The 26,629-nt window shown below is 41.0% G+C and overlaps 1 protein-coding gene across 4 annotated transcripts in view; it reads left to right on the top strand.

Moving 5' to 3' along the window:
* Positions 1-4,925: 4,925 nt before the first annotated feature.
* KANK2 (KN motif and ankyrin repeat domains 2) overlaps positions 4,926-26,629 on the top strand; it is a 93,959-nt gene continuing 72,255 nt past the window's right edge. For 3 of the 4 annotated variants that reach the window (XM_081938050.1, XM_081938047.1, XM_081938049.1), the window contains exon 1: positions 4,926-5,033. The gene's annotated coding sequence lies outside the window, so the exon portion shown is untranslated. The other variant, XM_081938048.1, reaches the window with a different exon arrangement.

The raw sequence follows: 26,629 nt of genomic DNA, 5'->3' as shown, positions 1-26,629 counted from the left end.
ATCGTGTCTTATACCACACTATACCGAGTCTTGACAAATTGTCATGTCAAATACAAATACGTCACATAACGCGCAACAGATTAGTCTTCAAATATCGAAAAGGAGGACATGTAGGAGGACACTTTTCGAGGGAGGACAGAACTTACAAAAGAAGGACTGTCCTCCCTAAAGGAGGACGGTTGGTCACCTTAGAAATAGACTTCACTGAATTACCTAGAAAGCAAGGTTTTAAGTATGTTTTGGGACTAGAATGTACCTTCACAGGATGGCCTGAGGCTTTTGCTTGCAGGACTAATAAAGAGCATGAAGTAGTAAACGTCCTACTGGAAGAAATTATTCCTAGGTTTGGGCTGCCAAATAGTGTATCATTTGATTGTGACCCATATTTCACAGCTAAGGTTTGTGTGAACAGTTAAACATCACTTGGAAGCTTTACTGAGCCTACCACCTGGCAAGTAATCCTATGGCAAAAAAAAATGTAATGATTTGCAAAAACAACAGCTAGGTAAGCTATGCCAGGAGGCTTATCTGTCCTCACTGCAAACTTTGCCACTCACATTGTTAGGGCTTCACATTGCAGCTCGAAAGAGAATAGGCTTGAGCCTGTTTGAGGCTCTTTTTGGACAACCACATCCCTCCCTAAAGTCAGAGGAGAGGTTCATCCCACTGGTGGGCAAACTGACCTTGTACTGGTATGTAAGACAACTCGCTGGGGTTATGAATTTTCTTTCCTGTTATCTGCAGGAAAATCAATACCCTGGACTAGATCATCCAGTGCATGCAACAACCTCCTTGGATGAGAAGTGGAAGGAACCGTTTCAAGTGCTTCAGATCACCCATACAGCACTAAAAGTGGAAGGCCTGGCATCTTGGATAGATCACTTCCAGAGTGAAGAAACAACCACGATCTGCCATTCCTGATTCTTGGATTGCACAGCCTGCGACTTCCTCAGTAGAAGAACTAGGACTTAAGTTATTGTTCTGGAAACAAAAGCCTCCGGAACAATAGTTGTGTGAGAGGAGAATTGCCACCTCCCATAGGTGTTCTCTCAATTAGAAAATTTCCCCAAAAGGTATTTGTAGCTACCCACACTAGAATTAGGAGAGTTATCCAATTATTACCACTAGCCAATTGTGTGTGTGTGTGTGTGTGTGTGTGTGTGAAGGCTAAGATATTAAGACAAATAGACTTAACCAGTGACGTGCGGTGAGGGTTATGGCTGGGGAGACTGGTGACGTCATCAGAAAGGCGGAGAATGGGACCACATGTGCTGCACGTGGTCATTAAGGGGACCGTGGAGTGCACTGATCTGCGTAGCATTGCTTCCTCCACCTGCGCCAGTCCCTTCCCCCCCCCCACTCCTTCAAGTTCTCCCACCAACCCAAAGCCCAATCCCCAGCTCCCTCGGGCAAGGCTTGAGCGGGCTTTATTTCCCACGACACCCCCCCCATTTTGGGAAAGCTTTCCCCATTGCCTGGGGGGTGAGGGGGGTGGCTCCTCTCCCCCCACTCCCTCCGTCCCTGCCTCTCTCCTCAGCCCCAAAGCTCCGTCCGCATGACTCACTTCCAAGGCGGTGGCTGGAGAGGCACGCAAGAACGGCGAGCGGTTTCCCACCAAAGCGGCGTTGTGCGCACAAGAAGGAAAAGTCCGCGGCAAAGCCCTTGTCGCCCCGAGCTCTTGTTTGCACTTCCGCCCCTTTTTCTTCGCTCCATCCCGCTCCGGCTCTGGAAGGGCCGGCGAGGTTGGCTCCAGCCGAGATCGAGAGGGAGGAGAGGAGGGGGTAGCTGCGGGCTATCTTCCGGCCCTGGCGGTGGCCTCTCCAGCCGCTGCCTTGGAAGTGAGTCGTGCGGACGGAGCTTTGGGGCTGAGGAGAGAGGCACGCAAACACGCATCTACCCAGCTGTCTTTTTCAGCTACCTAGCGCTCTTTTCCACCGATCGTGCACGCTTTTCGTGCCCATTTGGAATAAACAATGATTTCGAAATTGGTTTGGCGAGGCGGGCGGAGTTCGCAAACTCTGCTAAAGGTGGAAACGTCAGCCTGTTCAACTTGGTTTTAACGCCCTTCTTGAAAGTTCAGCCTGTTCAGCGTGGTTAAAGGGCACTTGAGTTAGGCAGGGCTTCCACCGAACCGCCTTCACTTTATTTCTTCGTTCAGCCTGCAATTCAGGTCTTGAGGGGGGGTGGAGGTGGGGGCTCCGTTGCGGTTTTCAGTCGAAGCTGCGGGCGGCCGAGGCTCCGATAAGAGTGAGGCGCGCACGCCAGTGCCGGTAGGTAGCCCGTAGCTACCCCCTCCTCTCCTCCCTCTCGCTCTCGGCTGGAGCCAACCTCGCCGGCCCTTCCAGAGCCGGAGCGGGGAGGAGCGAAGAAAAAGGGGTGGAAGTGCAAACAAGAGCTCGGGGCGACAAGGGCTTCGCCGCGGACTTTTCCTTCTGCGCGATTGGTGGAAAAGAGCGCTAGGTAGCTGGAAAAGACAGCTGGGTAGATGCGTGTTTGCATGCCTTCGTCATCCGGAAGCGCCGACAACATTTCTGCCTCCGCAGCTCCCGGGCACGGCCGGACGAATGTATATAATATTATAGTATTATATATATATATAGTATATAATATTATATACTATTATTTCATGAAGAGAGGTGAGGCCCTGCCTCCCCTGCCTCCCCTGACCGCATGTCCCTGGACTTAACAACTGTCGGGATGAGACCATATGATTTGTTATGTATCTGTGCTCTTCTCAACCACCTTTATTATACCCCTTTTGCCTGAAAGAAAGATTAGAAACCATAGAGACCTTGAACAATCCAGACAGTACCTGAAGAACTACCAACCCCTTATTTTGTCCCATGGGCTGTGGTCCCTCAATAATGCCTCTTATCATATATATCGTACTTTTTGAAGTATAAGACGCATCTTTTTCCCTCAAAAAAGAGGCTGAAAATCTGGGTGTGTCATACACTGAATACATCATTTTTCCCTCCTGAAAACCCACCCCTTCACCAAAATGGCCGTGCAAAGCTTGTAGGAGGCTTTCAGAGAGCTCCTGGGGGCTGGGGAGGGCAGAAATGAGCAGAAAATGGGCCTTTTTTGCTCAATTTTGCCCCCCCAACCCCCAGGAGCACTCTATAAGCTTCCCAATGCCCCCCCCCCTTTTTACAAAAAACGGGCCTATTTTTGCAAAAAACGGGCCGTTTATGGGAGGTTTGCAGAGTGCAAAAACTTTTTTAAAAAATTTGCCTCTTCAAAACCTTGGTGCGTCTTATACTGCGGTGCATCTTATACTCTGAAAAATACGGTAAGTAGTGGAGGAAATCCTAGCTAATGATACTGGGGAGATTTTTATTGCTGCAGCAAAAGAACAAGAAGCCATTCGGACAATGACAGTTCAGAATAGAATGGCTCTAGATATGATATTGACATCCTAAGGAGATGTCTGTGCATTACTTGGACAACAATGCTGTGAGCATATTCTGGACAAATTGGAGGAATTCCACAGCTGAACTACACACATCGCAAAGATAGCTGCAACACCACCACCCCCTCTCATGGACGAATGGAAAGACTAGTGGCATTGGCTGACAGGATGGTTGCCTGATTTCACTGGTTAAGTACCTAATAATGACCCTGGCAGGCATAGTCATTGTTCTCTTAATCACCTGTTGTGCATTACAATGTCATCTGCTTTGTCTTTCCACCTATAAGCAAACTACGGGGTCACAGGGGGGAGAATGATGGGCTGGATGCTAAAGCAAGGTCATGGCACACACTTGAAAGTAAATCAGGAGGACTGTAATTGTGGGGGTCCACCTGGAAAGAACAAAGAATGCTTATCAACAGGAAATATGCATGTTTAAAGCTTGTAGCAATTATGGGTAGTTAGACAACTTGCAGACCTCAGCTAAAAGTTAGGGATGGCCTTCAGGAAATGAAATGTCTATTAGATAATTCCTGGGGCATTCATTAGCCAAGGCTTAGGAATAGGGACAGCTAGAGACCAATAGAACAAATTGTAGAATCATTACTAAAATGTTTATTAGGTGATATTTCTTGTTATCTCACCTTGTCCTGCCTTCTCCTTTAGTGAAAATGTATAACACTTTCTTAATCCTTTGTTCTTGGTTCTTGGCCTTTTGGCCAGGAACCCTTTTCCTTGGAGTACTCCAATAAAAAGCAATCAGAAAACCTGCACCTCATGTCTGGCGTCCCTCATTGGCTTTGGCACCAGGCTCAGACCCGAATTGGGAACAACAATTGTAATCGGTGATTTGGGTGAAAAGATGGAAGAAATGCTTGTCTGAAGATGACACAAAATTGGCATGGGATAATGCAGAAGAAACTGGCCACCTGGAGCTCATACTTCATCTTTGGAATGACATAAGGAGGATTTGTTAGAAAGATTTAACACCTGAAAGGACGATGCTCAGAAGGTTACTGAAGTAAATCTGTTCAAGAGGATGCTCAACAGCCTGGGATGCTTTAATCTTAAGTGCTACTTAAATAGTACGGTGGACCCGAAGACACAAACGGCCCTTCCAATTCTGATTTTATGGGGGTTGGGGTTGGGGGGCGACGACAACAATCTGCAATAGACATGTCTCTGCTACCTACTAGAAGCACTGAAAAGCTACTAGGCTAGAGAATATTTTCCTCGTTTCCAAACGAAGAACGGTTTTTCCAAGCCCCCTTTTGATATACATCATTTCCACTGACTAAGAACGCAACCGATCGAGAAAATTTAACCCTCCAGGACTTCTTCGTGTAAAATGCAAAGCTCAGAAGACGATAATGCTCTTCTGGTGCGGGTTAGGAACGGGAACTCTCCCGGCCACTCGTAGCCCGCTGAGGGTGGAGTCAGGCAGACCCGCTACTTTCCCCTACCCTGTCGCTTGGCCCATGCAACGGAGGGGGCGCGGCCTCATCGGGCGGGGGTGGAGTCTCAGACAGTCGCGGGGTCCCTGCTGGGCAAGTCCGCTTCGTTGGCAAGGAGCTCGGCTGAAGCTAGGAGCGGCGCACCGCAGGCGGGAGAGGCCGTTAAGGTACGCCGGCCCTGTTGACCAGTCCTGTCCGATCACCTAACTGCTCGGCGCGAAGATGCTCCGCTGCTTTGCTTCTTGCCCGCAAGCTCCCTCCCCTCTCCCAGCTTAACGCCGCTTCTTCCGAGGCTTCTCCCAAATTCCGCGCCTCCGCTTCCTTTGCCTTTCTTCCCCTCCCGCTCGAGTCTGAGAAATGACTCCGCGGATTGAGGGTCCCAAAGCGACTCGTGAAAGGTAAGTCTGGACTCCTCCTCCCGCTGGTTCCCCGGGCTCGCTTGCGCCTCTGCTCCTTTGATCGCCGCCGCCTTTCCCTTGACTCGTCGCCCCAGCTCTCGCCTGGGTTCGGCCTCGAGTGGCTTTTGAGAAAGCGAGCTAGCGAGTCCCTTCAAACTCCAGAGAAAACTTGTCCGCTTGCCTAAATCCTGTCCAAACTCCTTTGCCGTGTTACGTTTTTAATTTAACGGAAGCGCGTTACTGCTCTTCCCCGCTGCCATCCCCTGAGCTGGAAAAAAGAGCCGAAAAGGACGGACATCATCTGTACATCTCCCCCCGCCTCCTCCTTTGATTCGCCTCTCAGTGCCTGTTTTTAGGCTGGAGAAAGGCGGGGCGGCAAGTGTGGTCATCTACAGCTGTTTGCCATTAGAGTGAGGCGCGCGCTCGCTGCGAACGGGAACGCTGGGGTTGAAAATTGTTTTCTCCGCTCTCTCCTCTCCTTTTCTCTCTCCCCCCCCCCCCTCTTTTACTGCTCTGCCTGTCAGGCTGATATTGATAACTTATTGCATTGGGACGTCCCAGAGCGGAGAGAAATCTTGGATTTCTTGGAGTTGGCTGCCCACAAGCGGTGGGGCAGGAAGACCATTATGAACTCTGGAGGTGGAAGCTCAGCTGCTGAAGGAAAAAGTGTAAAATAAGGAGGGAGTGAAGCAACGGGCCAGGTTCCTTTTAACCTTGCTCAGGGCAGTGAAGGAGGGGGTGCCTGCTGGATCCCCCTCCCCAAAAGCCAGCTGGGCAATAGGAATCACTTGGAAAGACTGTGGCTTTTGGTTTTCAGTTAATTTTGGATAGCTGCCTTGAAGGCAAGCCAGACAACCGTATGTCCCATCCAGTGTGTGACAACCATGATATTAAATATCTCCCTTTGTCCCCAAACCTGGCAAACCTGGCCAAGGATGGCTTCCTTTTCTAGAGCAGTGATGTCTTGAGCCAGAGCTCTAAAACTTAGCTAAATGTGAGACCCCCACAAGGACTAGTCCATTAGCCAGACACCTACAGTTCTGTAATCCTTTCAGATGTTAATCATGAAAAGCATTCTGGTTTGCCTTTAAATATGATTTTTTTTCTTAAAAAAATGTAAACAGCAGCAGCACCCATACTGTGTAATACAGATATTTTTCACCATCCAGTTTAATTTTTTCTAGCAATATTTTTTCATTAACCACAACACCAATATTTGGTTTGAATTCAATAACAACATAAAGCCTTTGAATCTAATCATCTGAAACTTACCAGGATTTATACTCACAGCAGATAAAATTGTGTTGCAAATTATTTCCAATTCTGCCAAGAAATTAAAAATATTAACAGTTTACTTTATGGGACCAGAAGGATACTGTTTTCAATGTGATATAATATGATTTATATCATAAAAAGCTGTGATTTCTTCAAATTTTAGCTTAATTTCAGGTTAATGGAAAGCAGGGTAAACTTTACTAAAAACCTGTCACTTTGAAGAACAACAATTGCTATTTGGTGTTTTCTAATTATAGTTAATAGGGGCATTTGGGATTTAGAATTGTAAGGAACAAAACAACCTCCTGTCCACAACCTTCTAAGCGTATGACAGGTAGAAAGCAGACAGTTGGAGCCAGAAACTGGGTCTTGCCTCTTAGAAATGTGTGAAAGTAAATAAGAAGGCCAGGTATGGAATGGGACAGTCTGGCCTGTGTGGAGGAGGTCCCCTTCAGGTGCAACTCCTGGGCGACAGGTGTGAGAGAGCTCTAAAAAATGAGTTTAAAAGGTAGCATCTTGGTCCCAGAGAACCAATTGGCAAAGACCACGCTGTCACACACCCCCAGGCTGGCCTCAGGTTCTGCCCTCCTGTGTGTTGGGAGCATGCTCTTCTTCTGGCCACAATTCGTGCTTTCCTAAAGTGATCAGTCTCTGCTATTGGCCTCCTATTTTCTAGCTGGGGCAGGGTACCAAGCTGGGGAGTGAGTTTAAAGGTACCAAGTTGGGGACAAGTGAGATTCCTGCTCTCCTCAGTATTAGAATTAAGCTGACTGGTTCTGGCTATGCCTTTGACAGTGTCTTAATGTAGATGTAGAAATACAGACACTCATTGGCCTGGCCTGCCCAGGTATGTAGATCCACACACTTCCACAGGACTGGGTAGTTTCTGCCCTGATCTGATCACCCTTCTCTTAACTGAAGGAGTGAAGCACAAGCCACACTAAATAACAGGGGAGTCTGCAAGTAGCTGTGAGTTTGAGATCCTCCTAAAAGGTATTTCTTATCTTTGAAATAATAGAAAATACTTGTAACTCGGGTTTTAGATTTTGGCAATGGTTTGCTCTCCAAGCTTATTTCAATTTCGTTTCTGAATGTTTCATTCAGGCTAGGTAACATCATGGAGCAACTCCAAATGAACAACTATCACAACCAACTGACCAGATTGACACACAAGACATTTATAAGCTAAGGAAAATAGGACAAGAAAATCCTGTTGTAAATGTTACCTAGTCTGGTAACGAAACATTCAGAAACTAAATTGAAATATGCTTGGAGAGCAGACCAATTTCTTACCACTATTTGTCATAAATGTTCTGGAGCAGTCTTAGAATCCGTTTCTATGCAAGAGAATTTCCTTTCTAATCTATAGTGTAATGCCATTGAGGTCTTCTTTTCCTGGGTTTATATTAATTTCATGAAAACACTTGCCATCTGAATTGTTTATTTTGTAGAGACCAGTCAAAACGGTAGCGCCTGCCAAGTGTCTAAGGACAAAGTGGAGTGGAGTGTTGTCTCACTCCCTGATGTGATGCTTGGTGGAAACAAGTTCCTTCAATGCATTTTGAAGTGATCTATGTGATCATCTCCATACTGAGATTTATCTGTAGGGAGAGTTAAAAAAACTAGATATAGTAGTTGCAATCGTATGAATGAAGTTGCACCCCTTTTCATGAGATTTTGGTTGCATTGTCATGACCACCATCTTGACCTTCTGCTCAATAGACCATGCCACTTGTGAGTGCAGTTAGAAACCACTAGAGATCAACCAGTACTTTATCCAACAGACCAAAAAGAAAAATCATTCATTAAATGTCTGTCTAACTGAGTAAGGAGTTACAAAAATTCCCTGAACTAAAGGGAAGAGTACAGTGCTCTTATCCCCCTGCTCCCTGTGCTTTCAATACATAACGTGTGTATTTGGTCATTTTCAGGAAAACTGAATCATCATATGCATAAAAGGAAAACTGACTATCAGGATTGCAATTTTCCTATATATAATTTCCCACTGGAAACTGTGGGGATGGCAGGACAGGTAGTTTTGCAGGTAGGTGCTCTTCCCAACAGTTGCAACCACAGTACAGGTTTCATGCAGTGTTGCTAAGAGTAATCACTTGCCTAAAGGCAGAAATAAAGTCTGATTGTGCATGCTGCACAGTTTTGTTTTGTGAAATTGTGAAATTATCTAGAAGAATTAAGATTATGTTGCTGATAAAAGTTCTCTGTGAAATCCACCAGGGAGCTTCAAATTCAAATTACAATGCAAGGGAAGGCAGGAGTTGTTGTGAATGGAAAAATGGCCCCATCCCAAGCCCACAAGGCTCCACCATCACAAATTGCTAAATTGAAGAGTTGCTATGTGAGCTGTACTATGTCAGAGCTGGAAGAATGTTGGCTTGCTTGCCCAAGGAGGACAATATTGTAGGAATATAGCAGGGCCATGCTGATGCCAGATTAGGGCAACTGCTCCTTATTGAGGGGTCCTTGCTAGGGTGCGAGATTTTGTAGCACTGCGGTTTTCCCTAAATGGCAGCTTACAGAGTTATACAAACTTTTTCAGAGTTAAAAAAAATAAAAAAACCATTCAGGGATAATTGTCACACTGAGTCTAAACCTTTCTCCTCTCCTTGTAAATTGTGTTTATGGAACAAGGTTACTTTCCTTCTTCAGGATTTCACGTTCTTGAAATCTTTGAAAAGAAAACTGGCTGTGCCTGAATTTCAATCTCTCCTCTTAAACCCACAGCATCTGATGTTATAATACATTAAATTTATCAGGTAATTAACAAACAATTATGTGGCTTCATGTGCCTGTAAGATTGTAATTGGACCCCAATATATTTATGGTAGCAGGAATTTCAGTTATAGATATTCAATCTTCCACCAAAGAGTATAATACAGAAAGAAAACAAAAGTGTTAGATTGGGTAAATGATAGACACACACAGGCTTAATGGTAACAACAGCTCTTCATTAAGTACAACAAGTGAGAACAATCCAGCGAAGATTGAGTCTGACAGCAGCCCTTTTATAGGGAGCTGTCAGATCCTTCGACCAATACGATTAAACCTCTGTTCCCGCCGGAACAGAGGACCTTGGTGGAAACCACTGAAGTTAGAGCAAGTATCTAACAAAAATTGGATTCTCAAGCAATTTTTAACTTAGGTGTTTGCAGAACATTTGACAAGATGATAATAACAAATTCGCAGGGCAGGAAGTGCCTCTTCCCCAATAAGTTTCCTAGGAAGGAGATGGTGGGACCTCAGAATGACATTTATTCATCTCTGATAATAACACAGGTCTTGTCCCACTTCAAATAACATTGTGTGATACACTTTTATTCCATTTCTGCTCAGTATTCAATTATCTTGTGACATGCTTGCTTGGTCTAAGCCCTGACATTCCAAAGTTTGCTGCTATTATTCTCCAGGATGTCACACCTCTTTCTCCTAAAACCACAAAGGGAAAAACTCAATTCTTCAGGTAATGCACAATCTCCATCTGCAGCATTCTCTCCCCAGGCCTCCCTATGAACAAAACATGTCCTGCCGTTCCAAAGTTGTTGGCTGAAGGGCCTCATTGTATAAATGAGCTCTGAGAGTTCAGCAAGATCAAACAATTCACTCTTTCAAGACAGATGGAGTCACTTCTTAAAATCCAATACTCTCCCTCCTTTTGCCCTTTCCCCAGTGTGGGAAGAAGTTGGGGGTGTGGCCAGCATAATTTAACCTTTGCTAACTTTAAATTAGCACTTAATCTCACATATCCACTCTAGTAACTTGAAGCATAGAGAAAGAACCTTAAGGAAAAGTGCCAAGTAAATCAAATTCAAACATTTATTGTCAGTGCACAACATGTGTATAATGAGATTAGCCTCCCTTAGTGCAACATAATACACAATGCAACTCACAGTGAAGACAGAAAATCCCTAATATGTTAATAAATCATATTAACAAACAGTCCTATTGCACCAATGTAATCATATTACACATTGTGCCGGCCCTGCAAAGTCCATCGTACTACATAGTTATGATGTTATTTTGCATTCAGGATTCTGACAGCCGACAAATAAAACCTGTTCTTCAGCCCGTTTGCGCAGCTGGCTATGCTTCTATATTTCCTTCCCCATGGTAGGAGGGTAAAGAAGTGCTGACCAGGGTGTCAGTCGTCCCTGAGGATTTTCCTCACTCTTCTAAGGCAGCGAGCCCTAGCGATCTTGTCTAGTGGTATCAGGGGACAGCCCACAATGTTTTGTGCTGTGCTCACCACCCTCTGTAATGTCTTTCTATCAGTGGCTGTCAAGCTGGCATGCCATACCATGATGCAATAAGTGAGGACACTTTGTATTATGGACCGGTAAAAGGAGGTCATCAGTTGTTGTTCCACCTTGTTTTTACACAAGACGCTAAGGAAATGGAGTCTCTGTTGGGCCTGTCTAGCCACCTGGATCGTGTTGTTTTTCCAGGTGAGGTCTTTGCTGAGATGGACTCCCAGGAATTTAAAGGAGGAGACTCTCTCCACACAGCCCCCCTCAATGTAAAGTGGGGCAGGTTCCTCTCTCTTCTTCCAGAAGACTAGCACCATCTCCTTTCTCTTGATGATATTCAGGTGCAAGTTGTTTCCTGTGCACCATGTGGATAATTTCTGAACCTCCCCCCCTGTACGCTGATTCATCTCCACCTGTAATAAGGCCCAATACGGTGGTATCATCTGCAGACTTGATGATCACAGTGGCTGGGTCAGGAGATACACAATTATCAGGTAGGGACTGAGTAGGGACTCAGGTAGGGACTGAGCACATAGCTCTGAGGAGAGTCAGTGCTAAGCTTCAGGGAGGTGGATATGAATGACCAAACCCTCACTGTTTGTGGCTTATCCATCAGAAAGTCTTTAATCCAGTTGCAGATGGAAGGGAGGAAATTCAAGTCAGCCTGCACAATACCTTCAGTGTCAAGCACCGTTAGGTAGTTACTTCTTCCTAGTCTTGCAAAACATTGGTGCAGTGCTTGTGGCAAAAAATGGGAATTCTTTTACACATTCTTTCAGTTATTGCTCTGAGCTTCAATCATTTAATTATAGCTGATCAATTAATGCTTGAATTTCAGATGATGTGGGTCTTCAGAAAGTTGTTCCTTTCATGCCCAGCTATATAATGCAGATTGTCTATTTTCCCAAATGGCCTCTTACATGGGAAAGTCACAGAGTCACCAGTGCTTAGAAATCACGTGCAGCCTGATTTGTAAGTGACTTTTTGTGAAAAGGCTATGAGCAGCAGAGCTAAATGTAATTAACAATTGTGTTTGTGGTTTTTTAAAAGCATAAGTGCTAGGAGAGTAAAGAAAAAAAGTATTTAACTGTGTTGCCCTTGCAATTCCAATCTAGAGCAAATCCTTGGGTTTGTTGTTTTGTTTTGTTTTTTTAATTACAAAAATTATCAGTTGCCTGAATGACATTGTACCTAGTTTGGCTCTGAGGAACAGAGGCTATACATTCTTTCTGAGATTCATTACTGCATGTATCAACACCAGCCTAGCAGGAAGCTGCCCTCTTCTGACTTGGCATAGTGTTCTGAACATCTAACCATCTTAACCACCAGCCAGAAAATCATTGGCATCCAACATCCAGCCTGTAAGGAAAGACTGACTTTCTGGAAGACAGCAGAGACTTGAACTGTAAAGCTCTTTTAATTTCTGCTTCTTATATCCCACTGAACTGCAATATAAAATGTATACAATGTTTTATTTGCCATCTATCTTAACAGATCAGCACTGATAGGATATACTGAACTTCTATATATCTGATTTTTCATCCTCATTTTCCCCTGTCCACTCCTATTCATTTTCCTGACCATAACAGAGCATTTCTTTTTTTAACCACAGAATTCTGGAACTCCAGAAATCCTAGGCTGCAAGTTATTTTCTAGTAGCAAAGAAACATTATTAATATATTAGTATTTTGTTAGTTTTAAAAATAAAAAAAAACTGCTCGTATTAATTAGCATTGTTCAGTAAATTAGCTAAGGCAGATTAATTCGTGAAATGAGAGAGAGGAAGAAAGAGAGCAAGAGAAGTCTTTATTTTCTTCAAAATTTGGGCTCACACACAGCATGGAGACGATGGGAAGACAACAAGAACTGTGTATGCAGATACACAGGTACACATCTGTATTAGTAGGTCTCTTTCTGTTTTGAAAGCAAAAGGTTAACAATTAGGCAGAGGTGAGATGGACAGTTTCTCTATGTTACAGGGTCCTATGGTACTTTCTGTTTCCCCTGCCAATGTGTACATCTCATGTTAAGGTCTATACCTCTCCAGTCCTGCTGGGTCAGACTGAAGTGTGTTTATGCCCATAGACTAGCTATGAAAGTTGTCCTATATTGTCCTGGTGTTTGTTGAGGGGTAAAACTGACTTTCAGGCTCTCCCCCATTTGTTCATATATATTATATGTATGTATCTATAAGTAGAGGAGCAGGGAAGCTTCAGTTTAATGTTCTCTGTTGATGCTGAGGGTTCCATTGGAAGACTATACCTGGGTGTGTTTTAGCAAGAGCTCTTTAGCTCTTGAGAATAATCCAGTTTCATTAAGAATATTAAATGGCTTATTTTCTATCTCTGGCACTTAGCTTCAGACTAGCATTCCCAGTCTGAATGCTAGTCTGAAGATAAGTGCCAGAGATAGAAAATAAGAACCAGATAGCTTTAGCAAATGTTTTTTGAAATAATTCTCAGTATTATTCAGTATAATAATGAAATAATCTCAGTATATGAAAGCGGGGTGGGTGGGGGGGTGGCTTATGCCATGATCTGAAAGGATAGTAGAAGGCTGATTGAGAAGGGCAGACTTTTAAGGGAAATTCACCTAACTGCTGGGCTTCCAGATAAGACCTAATTTAATCCATGTGTATGAGTGGAGCTGGATAAAGCTGCTTTAAAGAGGCTAATACTTCTGTGTAGATTTCGAAGTGCAGAGCTGTGCAGGCCAGAATAGCAAAAATGTGGTAGATAAACTATCTATCTCTTTGTGCATGCCTTCTAAATGCTTACCCAAGCCACTCTTTCAGATTCACTTGGAGTTTAAAAAAGCTTAAGCTATTGATGTTCTTTTGGATAACAGAGCTGTACTGATAAGTCTAATAAACAGATAAGTCTGTTTAAACATTTAAAGGAAATAGAGGAATTGATGCCTTTAGCATATCCATCTTGCATAATGTCCTGCTTCTCTATTTAAACAAATGCACTGAAACACTTGGGAGGTATAATATTCCCATGATATGTATATATCAACTTTTTGTCCTATTTGCATATTGCATTAAAATACAAATTTATGTAAATATTTTAAATAGATCTTATCTCACCCATTCCCCATTCCCCAAACTGCATGCAAGTAGTAACAGAGAAATTTTCTCCTTCCACTTTACCTTTACCTCTGGAGCTGAGGTGGACCCTATGGTATATCTTCCTCTTCCAAAGTTGGGCATAGAAACATGGAGAAGTCAGAGTTATATTCACTCAAGTTCGGGAAAACAGCAAGGAGAAATGGGGAAATGTTCTGAATCCCATAATGCTGTCAGCTTTCATCTGACTATTAGAAGAGTCCAAGGATGAGGAAGACAGAAGTAAATGCTGTTCTCTTTTTTTACCAGGAGCTCTTCTAAAACATCCTTTTAAAGTTTAGATCCTTTTTTTCAGTTTGTTTGAAGAAGTATTAATATAAGTGAAAAAGGAGATCCACCAGCAAATCATGTTCGACAAGTAGATAATGTAGACCAGTTAAGGTCAGTTTTGTTTATTTTTTTAAATTATTTCTGAGATAATTGGAATTCTAGATCTAGAATATCCAAAAGCTGAAGACCAAAACTTCTGGTCTAATAATGAGATGTTTTGAGTCTCTTTCATAGTTGTCAATCTCTGCTTTCTTTAGATCAGCACTAGGGACACTGGCTTGTCTTCTGGAGAGTAATGCTGAATGGCAAGCACAATGCTCTCTCCTAATGGAATTCGTAAAGCTTATTCTTTTTCAGAATCTTCAAAATTCGGAAATCAAAGCTAAAACCAATTATAGCAGTTTGCTGTATATCTCCTTTCAAATGTTCAAGGATTTTGTGCTGGAAAAGTGATTGCATGTATATTTAGAGAACGTTTTTGTCATATAGAAGTTTGTCTGTTTGTTGGTTTGTTTACATATTTATTTATTCAATTTTTATAGCTGGCCAATGACTGTGGGTGGCTTACAATTCTAAACTTATGAAACTGTAACTCTAAACTTATGATACCGAATATCAATACATATATTTTGTAAAAACCCACAGACAAAACCATGGAGATATAGACTTGAATATCATTTTAGAAGCAGACTGGAAAGTAGACAAGACAGACTGCAGCTGACTACTCCAATTCTTCCACTGCATTATACTGCTTCTTGTAACAGAAAGCCACATCTATTGCATAAAATAATGTTCTAGTCTCAGTCTCAGACATTAGCCAAATCAATCCTACCCCAGCAAAACAACTAACATGAATAAAGAAGTCATGGCTTTTGCATCCCTGGCCTAATAAAATATTTGCTAATTGAATTCAGCTTCTTTGCATGGAGCCTAAGAGTGCATAGGACCCTTGCCTTGGCTCTGAGGCATCCTGCTTGCTACTTTCTGAGGAGCTGTGCTTGGAGCCTCCATCTCGGGTCCAATCCTATGCAAACACTTTTATGTCATATGGAGAAGGAACCTGAGGAAGATAAGTTACCCGTCTGGCTCCAATTGCCCCACTGCTTCCCATCTGACCTCTAGGCTCTGTGCCTATCTGTGAGGAGAAGGAAAGAAAATAGGTATCATCACCCCTGGGGGCCCAGCATGAACCCTTGCTTTGTCCTGTGGGCTCTGGTCCCTCAATAATGCCTCTTATCATGGATCCCGTATTTTTTGAAGTATAAGACGCACCTTTTCCCTCCAAAAAAGAGGGTGAAAATCTGGGTGCGTCTTATACACTGAATACAGCATTTTTGGCCTACCGACCCACCTCCTTTGCAAAAATGAATGTGCAGAGGGTTTGGGAGGCTTGCAAAGTACTCCTGAGGGCTGGGGAGGGCAAAAATGGGCCTTTTTTTGCCCCCCAGCCCCCAGGAGCATTCTACAAGCCTCCCAAAGCTCTGCATGCCCTCCCTTTTTTTTGAAAAAAATGAGGTGTGCAGAGGGTTTGAGAGGTCTGCAGAGTGCAAAAACTTTTTTTAAAAAATTAACCTCTTCAAAATCATGATGCATCTTATACTCCGGTGCGTCTTTTTTTTTAAATTAAGAATTTAATAATTTTACAAATATTTCCCCTTCCCTCCTTCCACCCCAACCCTACCCCTCCTCCAACCCTCCCTCCACCCCAACCTCCCAGAGCAAAATGCAGGGTATAAACATTTAACAATCATACACTAACATAAGCTAACTAACTATAGCATCCTACCTCCTATTGTACTTTAACTCCCCTTTTATTAAACTAACTTTAGATAAATTGTAACATTCCTTGTTCATTCATAAGCTAATTGGAATTTCTTAGTCCAATATTTATTTTGAATGTAGTCAGTCCATCTTTTCCATTCCAGCTTGTATTTCGCATCTGAATAATCCTTCAAATATGCTGAGATTTTGGTGATCTCTGCTAAGTTTACTACTTTTAATGTCCATTCTTGAAGAATAGGCAATTCTTCCTTCTTCCAGTACTGCGCCACCAACAATCTTGCTGCCGTTATAAAGTTCAAAATCAAATTAATCTCTATAGCTGTATAATCTGTAATTATACCTAACAAGAACAGCTGGGGAGTGAACTTTATCCTCTTTTTAAGAATATTTTGAATAATCCACCATATTTTTATCCAAAATGCTTTAACTTTTTTACAAGTCCACCATACATGATAATACGTAGCATCAACACAATCACATCTCCAACATTTAGACTGTAAATTCGGATACATACAAGCTAACTTTTTGGGATCTAAATGCCATCTATAGAACATCTTATAAAAATTCTCAAATTTTGAGCTTGCGTAAATTTTACATTTTTTACCCAAATCTTTTCCCATGTTTCCATCAATATTGGTTCTTCAAAGTTTTGTGTCCATTTTATCATGCAATCTTTAACTAACTCTGTTTCCGAGTCTATTTCTACCAGTGTATTATACAACCTTTTTATATGCATTTGACTCTGGTCCCTAATTTGTTTTACCAAATTATCCTCATTTTGTATGATACCAATTTTCTGGACTTTTTTCCATCTAGCCTGTAACTGTCCATACTGAAACCAGGTTTGAATTACCCTTTCCTCTCTTAATACATTCAAGGGTTTTAGCTGTGGTACACCTCTTTCTATATTAAAAAAGCTCTTTATATGTAATTATGTCCTGTTTTTGTTCTATACTTATATTCTCTATTGCGTGTCTGGGTACTACCCACATAGGTATCTTATCATTTAACTTGTATTGATATTTTTTCCAGACATGCAATAGAGCATTCCTTAATATATGGCTTTTATTTATTTATTGCTTGGAAGCCGTACGGATCTGGATGGATGACAACCGACTCAAACTCAACCCCTCCAAGACGGAGTGGCTGTGGCTTCCGGCCCCCCGGTTCAACCAGTTGCTTCCATCTCTGGCCATCGGGGGCGAGCAACTGGCCCCCATGGAACAGGCGCGCAATTTGGGCGTCCTTCTAGATGCCCGGCTGTCCATGGATGACCATGTAACAGCCGTGGCAAGGGAGGCGTTCCACCAGGTTCACCTGGTGCGCCAATTGCGCCCCTTATTGGACCGGGATGCCTTGCGCACAGTCACCCATGCGCTGGTGATGTCTCGCCTGGACTACTGCAATGCTCTCTACATGGGGCTTCCCTTGAGATGCACTCGGAGACTACAGTTGGTCCAGAATGCGGCCGCGCGGGTGATTATGGGGAGGACTAGGTACTCCCATGTAACACCTCTCCTGCGCGAGTTGCACTGGCTTCCTGTGGTATATCGGGTGCATTTCAAGGTTCTGATTATGATCTGTAAAGCGCTCCATGGCACAGGACCTAGTTACTTGCGGGATCGCATCCTGCCCCATACATCCCTACGACCAATCCGCTCACACAGAGAGGGACGTCTCCGGGTGCCGTCCGCTAAACAGTGTCGGGGGGCGACACCCAGGAGCAGGGCCTTCTCTGTGATGGGCCCAGCCCTGTGGAATGACCTCCCCCTTGATATCAGGATTACTTCCGATCTCCGCTCCTTCCGTGTAAAGCTCAAGACCCACCTCTTTCAATTGTCTGGCCTGGCTCAACCGTAGTTTATCTTTTTCCTCCTGACAGTCCTTTTTAAATTGTATTATTATTTCGGGGTATTTTTAATGACTAATTTTATTATTATTAATGTAATGTATTTTTAATTATTACCTCCTCCATGCATGTATGTATATGTATGTATATGTGTGTATTTTTATGTTTATATGTATGTATGTATATTTTATTGTACACCGCCCTGAGTCCCTTGTGGAGAGGGAGCGGCTAACAAATTAAATTTCTAAATTTCTAATACCAAATCATATCCCTCAATATTCAATATTCTATCCTCTGTTAAATTAATCCAATCACTAATTGTTGATAAAACTACTGCTTCATAATACAATTTTAAGTTGGGCATTTTCAAACCTCCTCTTTCACGTATATCTTGCATTATTTAAGTTTTATTCTCTGTTTCTTCCCTGCCCAAACAAAGTTATTAATACCTTTCTGCCATTCTTCCAAATTTGCATCTTTTTTGAGTATTGGTAATATTTGACAAAGAAATAAAGAATTAGGCAAAACGTTCATTTTTACTGCTGCTATCCTTCCCAATAAAGACAATTGTAATTTTTTCCATTTATTCATTTCTTTCTGTATTTTATACCATAATGGTTCATAATTATACTTATATAATTTCCCATTTGAGGATGAGATATAAACTCCTAGATATTTAACCTTTTTAACTATCTCACATCCTGTTACTCTTTCCAATTCTTATTTTTGATTTATAGTCATATTCTTAACTATCATCTTTGTTTTCCCTAAATTTATTTTAAACCCAGATACTTGACCATATTGATTAATTATATTCATTAGACCTATAGCTGATTTCCCTGGTTGGTTTAGAGTTATGACCAAGTCATCCACGAATGCTCGTACTCTGTATTCATAGTGCCTAATCTTAATTCCCTGTACATCATCTGAGTCACGTATTATATTCAGCAATAAATCCAAAGTTAAAATAAACAATAATGGAGACAGGGCACATCCCTGTCTTGTTCCTTTTTCGATTTTAAAAGGTTCTGTTAGACTACCATTAACTATAATCTGTGCTGTTTGTTTCTGGTATATTGCATTAATAGATTGTGTAAAATACTCTCCAAACTGCATCTTTTGTATTATTTTCATTAAAAACTGCCAATCCACTCGATCAAATGCTTTCTCCGCATCCAAAAATATAGGCACTGCAGGGATTTGGTTATTCTTCCCCAAATACTCCAATATATTAACAATTTGTTTTACATTACTTTTCATTTGTCTCCCATGTATAAAAACAGATTGATCATTGTGAATCATTTGTTGTATAAGTGACATCAACCTACTTGCTAGTATTTTAGCAAAAAAATTATAATCTGTATTGAGTAGTGATATAGGCCTATAGTTTTTTGGCTGACTGTGATCTTGATCTTTTTTCGGAATCAGGGAAATAAAGGCTGTTCTCCAAGATGGTGGTACCCCTCCTCCCAGTTGTATTTTATTAAATAGTTCCTTAAGAGGTTCTACCATTTGTAGTTGTACATTTTTGTAGTAAACCGCCGTCAATCCATCTGTGCCATGGGCCTTACCAACTTTTAACTGCTTAATTACTAGGAGAATTTTCTCCGTGGATATCGGTTGATTCAATCTTTCCCTTTGCTCATCTGTATCTATGGGGATATTCTCTTTCTCCAAATACCTATCTGTATCTAAACCTTGTATTTTATCCCCAGCATACAGTTTTGTATAAAAATCTAAATAAGTCTTTTTAATCATATCCTGTTGATAAACTTTTTACCTTTGTACTCTATTTTCTCTATGGTACGAGACTTTTGTTTTTTCCTTAACATATATGCTAACCATCTACCTGGTTTATTTGCATTGCAAAAAGTATTGTGTTTAGCGTATAACTAAGGTGACCAACCGTCCTCCTTTAGGGAGGACAGTCCTTCTTTTGTAAGTTCTGTCCTCCCTTGAAAAGTGTCCTCCTACATGTCCTCCTTTTTGATATTTGAAGGCTAATCTGTTGCGCATTATGTGATGTATTTTATTAAACAGTTTTTAATGGTGTTTTTTTACTTCATTGCAAGTATATTGAACAGATATTGAATCTTGTGTTGAATTTTTATCTAAAGAAATGCTAGACATTAAAATAGACGACAATTGTCTCTTTGAAGAAATTAGAAGACTGAATGTATATTTAAATTCTGAAAAATTAATTCAATGGGAAAATCAACATGTTGAAATTGATAAAAGATGGGTGGATATTTTCAGCCATTTCAAAAATGAACATATTCCATGTGAACATTTATTTATACTTGTTCAATTTACATTGTGCTGCTCTGGAACTAATGCAGCAGTTGAAAGAGTTTTTTTCAATTGCCAATGATTTTTCGACAAGTGAGAAATCGAGATTGAATGTTGATACTCTAGCTGCAGCACTTGCCGTAAAATTCAATATGAAGGATATTTCTTGTTCAGATATTTCCAATATATTGTTAGAAGATGATACATTGACAAAAAATATTAATTCAATGGAAAAGTACTCATTTAAATAATAATTAACAGGCATGTAAGCATAATTACAATATAAAATGTTGCAAATGTTTTTATTATGCATATATCATATTTTAGTGTATTATTGTTGCAATGAATAAAATATTTCTTTTATTTACGATATATTTTTTCCAATTTATTTGTCCTCCTTTTCATTGTAAAAAAGTTGGTCACCTTAGCATTTTGGACAATAGAACGTGTTTTGTCCTCCTTTTCATTGTAAAAAAGTTGGTCACCTTAGTATAACAAATTAGTTGCTACTTGATCTGACATCAAAATATTGAATTGCCCTCATAGTAAAGTAATTGCTTCTTTTGTCTTCTTATCAGCTGGGTTAGATATTAGCGCCTGCTCTTTCTTTTTTATCTCTTCTTCTAGTTCCCTTCATTTTTCCCCTATCTACGTCTATATAGGTTATTCAAGTTTATTAAAACACCTCTCATATATGCTTTACTTGCATCCCAAACCATTTCCATGGATATTCCCTTATGCATGTTAAAAGCAAAATATTCTTTCAGTAGTTTTTTTACATTCTGTAACATTCCCCTCATATCTAAATAAATTTTCATTTAACCTCCAAGACCTCCTAGATCCCTCTCCATATTCCAGTTCCATCCACACCGGGTTATGATCTGTTAGAGTTCTCGAACATATCTTTGTCTTCTTCACCCTGGAAGGAAGATCATTTGTAATTAATATAAAGTCAATTCTAGAAAGGGATTGGTGCCTATCAGAAAAAATGTAAAGTCTTGTTCTTTAACATTCTGTTCTCTCCAAATATCCCTCAGTTCCATATCCTCCATCATATCGAAGAAAGATTTAGGCAATCTTGCTCGTGTTTGAATATTTTGCAAAAGTCCCCTCTTGTCTTTCATAGTATCCAATACTCCATTCCAGTCACCCAGTAATATACACAATCTATAATCCCATTGTATTAATTTAGTATGGAGCAACTTGTAAAAATTTTCTTGTTGTTGATTGGGAGCATATACTCCAGTTAAAAGTATTTTCTTTCCTTCTATTAATAATTCAATTGTGATATATCTTCCTTGAGGATCTGCTTCAATTAATTCAGCCTTTAAGTCTTTCCTTAAGTATATAACTATACCATTTATCTTCTCCAGTGCAGATGGCACAAAGTGCATTCCCAATCTTGCATTCATCAGATATTTCTGGTCATTTGTTCTAATATGTGTTTCTTGCAAACAAATTACATCATTTTTAAATTGTTTCAAATGGTGAAATATTTTTCCCTTTTTTGTGGTGAGTTTAAACCATTAACATTCCAGGTTAGGAATTTAATTGTCATCTTCAGCTCCCTGAAGCTTTTTAATAGCCACCTGGAAATCCTGCTGGAATTTCTTCTTGGGTCTGGCTCCCCCCACAGCTTCTGTATTTATATTTATAGCTTCTTGGATTGTTATCTGAGCTTGTTGCACCTTTAATTCTTGTTCTTTACGTTTGGTTGCCACTCTGGTTTGTCTTTGTTCCATAACTCCTTCTGTCTCCTCGAGTAATTCCAAGGCTTGAGCAGCACCTGCTTGTACCTGGGTATCTTCCTGCCTAGCCTCCCCTGCTTCTTCTTCTTCTTCTGAGTCCTGGAGATGGTGGGTATCCAGCCTTTAGTACATTACTGTAAAAATATCTTGCCTTCCAAACTGAATTAAGACGATAACTTTCACCTAAATAATTCACCACCAGTCCGTCCGGAACCTCCCATCTATACTGATTCTGATGATTTCTAAGTTCATCCACTAGAAATGCATAGTCCTTTCTGGATCTCAATATTTTAGGGGGAATTTCCTTCAGTACTGCCACCTCCTGACCTGCCACTTGTAGCTTGTTTTTATAAGTCGCTTGTAATATTCCATTCCTTGTTTTCCTGGTGACAAAATAGATTACAATATCTCTTGGTAGTTGTCTCTGTCTGGCAATCCATGAATTAACATGGTAAATTTTGTCCATCTGCCAATCACATTCTGCCTTTGGTTCGCCAATTATCAACTCATCAACTTTATTCTCCAAATTGCCATTAGACTGGTTAATTTTTTCCACCCTATCCTCCAGTGATGTTACATGACCAAGTAAGCCCTTAAATGCATTCACTATATCTTCTCTTATCTGTTGATTGCGGGTTTGGATTAAATCCTTGATTTCAGACATTTCGTCAGACACATCTTTAAAAGCATTTGTGATCTTTCCTTCCAGAACAATGGTTTATTCCTTTAAAGCACTTTGGAGGGTTTCAAGTGTCAAAGTTTGTGTATCCGCTGGGGGTAATAAAGACTGTAATTTATTGTCGGGGCTGGGAAACTTCCAGCGCTCTTAGAAACACTTAATTTTGTTTGTTTTGAAGCCATTTCCAAATATTCAAATCACACTTTTCAACAGCCAGATTATTAAATCCAAAAAGTCCACCTAATCCCCAGATTTGTTAAATCTTGTAGCTTGTTAGTAAACCAATGCTGTTTTCTTTAATCTTGAGCTCTTGAATCTTTTAACAATGTTAACAGGGATTTAACAAATACTATCCTTCCTTTTAAGTTTCACTTTCACCACGCCCTTTGATATTCAGGCGCCATCTTCCTTTCCCCTTAATCTTCACAGAAGGAAGTATTACTACATCAGAGTTAAAGTTTGCACTTGTGATTGTAATCACTCCTATCTTTGCTCTGCCTGCATCTTATTCAAATGTAGATTAAAACGTTGATTGCAGGGGTGGTTGGGACGTTTGTTTCTGCTAGAGCAGAAGCATCCCAGATGAGGAGTTCTGTCGGGCACTGGGGAGCTCTCACCCTTCGAGCCCCAGAATTGCTCCTGGGGGTCTAGGGGGGCTCTACCCTTGCCTGGCTGCTCACCTCCCCCTCTTTTCCTGAGGGGAGAGTTTTCAAGCCGCTAGACAGCTGATTTACGCTGTTCTAGCAGCTTAACTCGGTCACGGGGCTGGCGTTCCCAGAGGAGCGTCCTTCAACGCCTACGGTGCCACTGGAAGTCCACTCTGGTGCGTCTTATAGTCTGAAAAATACGGTAGCTATGGCTGCTGCTAAGTGTGGTGGCAATGGTGTTCAGTGAAAACCTATGCAATGCACAAGGAAACAGTAAAGGAGAGAAAACACAGCACTCTGCAAGCCAATCAGTCAGGAGAGGAGAATCCCCTTGCCTTTCCTCTTCCTTGCTTTGCTTTCTCTGACACCCACAACAGCAAATAACAATCACCCTGGATTATTGTGAGGGCAGTGATATTAACACAGCATACATTCTTCCTGTGTTGAGTATGGGAATTAAACCTACCTTGTGAACTGCATGAACAAGCCTTTATTCTTACTAAAAAGTATGATTTGCTGGAATTTCTGGAAATGCAGAATTACTTGCATTTCTTAAATGCAATATTCGACAAAGCTTTTTCAGATAAAAGGCTTAACTTCCAGTGGATGAAGATGATGCCTGAATAAGATAATTAGGTGCAGATAACAGCAAACATGGCAAGTTGTAAGATAAAGTCCAGCCCAGCAGTCACAGTGAATATCAATGTGGCTGGGTCTGTTTCAGTGACATTTTTTCATCTCATTGGGCTGCCTCAGTCGTTGCTATTTATCGAATAGCTGCCTAGTGCTGGCTTTTCTGTGATCTATATGCACTTACCCTTCCTCATTCCAAAGTGATGATGGGTATCAGGGAACTGGGGAATTAGATCTTGCTTCTTCAGTTATTTGTCCTCCAGCATCTGACAGAGCAAATACATGTTTTTACATCTGACATCAGCGATCACAATCATATCTTTTGCCCAAGGACTACCAATGCTGCCAGTAGAGAGTTCTTCCATCCTGTTGTGATGGAACAATGTGATGAAGTAAGCTACTCAATGGCAAAGATTTTTTGGGAATGGATTGGAATTCATTGTCCAAAATGTTGTACCTACAACATGTCTCAATTGCAATAATGATGCAATATAGGAAAGCATTGCTGCGTTTCAGGTGAAAATGACTGGAGTTTAGATGCTGCAAAATCTGAGTTACCTTCCAGGCTTATTTTTAAGGAATGGCTTTCCAGATTAAACTTCTTAGGCAAAGTGAACATATGTGAGGGAAATAGGCAGTTCAAAAATGTGATAAATAAAATAAATAAAATACAAACATGGAATTACTGCTGCCAATCATACCATGTTTCTCCGAAAATACAACAGGGTATTATTTTCTTTTTACCTACAAAATATGGCTTGGGCTTTATTATGCGGGGTTTATTGTTTTGGGGTTGCCGGGCGGCTGCTCTCTTGCGAGCAGGCTCCCAAAGAGCCGGGCACAGCCTCATGGGCGAATGGCTGTGTTGCGTGTGAACACCTGCATGTGAATGCCTTTGCCCCCCCTCCCCCCAGGTCCTGCGGCTTTGCGCCTTTGGGATATCGCTAGGTTGGTGAGTGGTGCTCTGCCTGGCTGCAGGGAGGGGTTTGTCCAGGAGGCTTATTATTGGAGGAGGGCGTATATTTTTGCCCACAGGAAAAATATGGCATGGTCTTATTATCAGGACATGTCGTAATTTTGGGGAAACACCTAATTTCACCTAATGAAAATTTTAGTTTCATTTGCTCATTAAAAAGTATCCAGCTGCCAATTTATTACAAGTAAATTGAAAAGAAATCAAATCAAATTATATCTAGTAGGTTTTGGGGCTGAATCTTGCCTCAGATTCTGTCTTTTAAATTTTCACTTTTGCATTTCATTTCATTATATTTTTGTTTCTTGGCCAAAAGAGAAGTTAGCATTTCAGGACGACTGTTCATTGATTTTTGGCTGCTTGACACTTGCAACTGCTTCCCTCCCAGATCCACAAAGCTTTCCTGTCTGCTATTAGCCAACTTCAGCATGTTCATCTAGAGAACTACTGAATCTTTTATGCTTTTTCAAGATCTTCTAAGATTAATAGAAAGGTCTGTTTCAGTATGTGAGTCTGTATACCAGGAAGTAAAAGTGGCATCTTCACAGGAATAGAACTTTGTGTCATATAATGGATTTAGATTGTAGAGTTATAACAATTCTATAAGAGCACCTTATTTAACTTTGTTTTTGGGAAGAAAATTTGGCTTAATAAAGGGATGCATTATGGTTGCCTGATTAATCAGCACAGTTCTTGAAATTTCACTTGAGCTTTGTTATATCCTGGAGATGCCATGAAATAGATGACCAAATTAGGAATAGGGTAGGAGCGGACTAGGAGTCTGATGCTCACTAGATGCTTTGGATTTAGAATATCCATACTCCCTTGTCCATTGGCTATGCCACCCAGAGTTGCTGAGAGCTAAGTGGCATACAAGTTTAATTTATTATGGTTGGTCATACAGTCAGCCAGATGTTTCATCCATCTATTAAGTTCTTTCAAAATGTAAAAAACAAGAAAAAAGTCAATGAAACAAGTGGACCACTAATGGGAGATGATGACAAGAAGGTGATGGGCATCAGGGAGAAAGTGGAATTGCTTAATTCATTCTTTGCATTTGTCTTTACACAAAGGGAAAAACATTGTCCAACCTATTATACCAGTACTGTAAAAGACAGATTAGAAATACAAATCAAAATAGGTAAGAAAATGTTAAGAGACAGCCTATCCACTCTAGATGAATTCAAATCACTAGGATCAGAAGGATTGCATCTCAGGCTTCTGAAGGAACTGGCAGAAATAATTTAATAATAATAATTTATTAAATTTCTAGACCGCTCCCTCTCCCCGGAGGGACTCAGGGCGATGTACAGGAATAAATTTAAAAACATACAAACAATCATATACATAGCTAAAAATCAAATTAAACAACCCCTGTACGAATTTATAAAAATTAAAAACCGTAAAAACAGACCCTAAAACCAATTCTAAAAATTTAGAAATAAAACTGAGGTGGGAAAGATGGAATTAGGCCAAGCCGGCTAGCTGGAATAGGTGGGTTTTAAGTTTCTGACGGAAGGAGCGAAATGATCTCAAAACCACTAAAAGATATATTTCAAAGATCCTTGAACATGTGGGAACTACCAAAAGACTGGAAAAGAGCTGATGTGGTTCCCATCTTCAAAAAAAGAGAAAAAATGAATCCAGGAAATCAGCCTGACATCAATATTTGGGAAGATCTTGGAAAAGATAATTAAGTCACACTAAGAAACAAACAGGGCTATTATTAGAAGTCAATAAGGGTTTGTCAAAAACAAATCATGCCAGACAAACTTTTACATTCTTTAACAAAATGTCTAAATTAGTGGACCAGCAAAATGTTGTGCACATA

Source organism: Natrix helvetica (genome assembly GCF_964273705.1).
Source record: "Natrix helvetica genome assembly, chromosome: 1".
NCBI lineage: Eukaryota > Metazoa > Chordata > Lepidosauria > Squamata > Natricidae > Natrix > Natrix helvetica.
This window is presented reverse-complemented; position numbering and strand designations above follow the sequence as displayed.